This window comes from Ursus americanus, chromosome 17 (assembly GCF_024610735.1).
Source record: "Ursus americanus isolate L20-20 chromosome 17, mUrsAme1.1.p, whole genome shotgun sequence".
Taxonomy (NCBI): Eukaryota; Metazoa; Chordata; class Mammalia; order Carnivora; family Ursidae; genus Ursus; species Ursus americanus.
This window is the reverse complement of record NC_142143.1, coordinates 29,572,614-29,574,059: the sequence shown is the minus strand read 5'-3', so window position 1 is coordinate 29,574,059 and position 1,446 is coordinate 29,572,614. Positions and strand designations below refer to the sequence as shown.

Sequence of the window (1,446 nt, the reverse complement as noted above, 5' to 3'; positions counted from 1 at the left end):
TATTATATATACATGTTATAATACATATTATATATAATAAGATATATATTATATATTTCATATATATACATATGAAAAGTAATTGGGCTGTGTGTTTAAGATCAGTGTTCTTTAAGTTCTTCCTCAATGTATTTATATTTATAGTTCAATAACAACATTAATTTTTTTTAAGTTTAGCCCAGGTATATATCTGAAAGAAAGCTTAGATTCACATCTTGGACATTACCAATGACTCTGTTTTCTGCGGTACACAGATTTTTTTTTCTTTGAGAAGTGTTAAATATCCTTTATTTAATATTGTACATAAACCACACAAAAATGCCTTTCATTACACAAAAGGCAACATTTTAGATACAGAGAATTTTAATTAAATTGGCATAGTTAAGACCAAAAAGATAAAGTGGACTGCCAGCTTGTCTTCAGCCCCTGCCTTTAACAGGCTAAGGAACACAACTGGAAACACAGCTGAGTCTTGCTGTTCGGAGACAGTGAAGGGATTTCCTCAGTATTTAAATAGACTAATATAACCAGTTATATAAATCTAAATATAAAGCCAATCTCCCGTAAGTTTAGAGCTGGTATTTACCATCTCTGTGAAAAGCTGCACCTTACTAATCAACTCCAATCATATTTTCAGAAGGGGAGAAGAGTGACAATTACTTGTGGAACCAGAATTACTATCAAAGTTCAAAAAGCTGATCATACTCATTTTGCAACAAGCGAATCTTATTTCAGTCAGGACTGGTCCAAAAGAAAGATTCTATCAGCCATTCGTGATCTGGATTCTGGTGTATGAGATCAATTTAAATAAAATGCACATTAAAAAAAAGTCTCGAGACATTTTTGTTTTGCAATAACTAGAGCAATAGCCAACTACTACTGCTCGGCAGCTTTTTGAGATGAGCTACCAAGTCTGCTCTTTCCCCTGCCTTCTTAATGCCAACGAAGATCATTTCTGTTCCAGGGATGGATTTCTTGGGATTCTCGGAATACTCCATCAGGGTCTCCTCTCCCCAGGTGATGCCTTTGTTCTTGTTGGCATCCAGGTAAGAAAATCCAGGGACCTGACCTATCTTTCTGCAAATAAACCATGGAGATTTGGCCCAGTCTTGTGCTTGCCTCCCTTTTCCACGGTGTGGCCCAGGGCACACTTCTGAACAGAAATCTTCTTGCCCTTCTCAACATCACCCATTTTTAAATCGCACTTTTGTCACGTGCCAAACGAAGGTGCCGGCTCACAAGCCGGCCATCCTGTTGTCTACACCTGCTTTTTTAAATGGTACTTACCACAATTCCTTAACTACAGTTATGAAAACCAAAAACCTATAAAAACCAAAGGTTTCCAACTGACCTGAATGGATATGAAGCTCTCTAACACCTTTATTTATTCCACATTCCACCCAGTGCAAACACTCATACGCCGCGCCGTGGGAATGTGCGATTATA

The 1,446-nt window shown here is 37.3% G+C and overlaps 1 pseudogene; it reads right to left on the bottom strand.

The window, feature by feature from the left end:
• Positions 1–857: 857 nt before the first annotated feature.
• On the bottom strand, positions 858–1,206 carry LOC123780619 (cytochrome c pseudogene; annotated as a pseudogene).
• Positions 1,207–1,446: the final 240 nt, after the last annotated feature.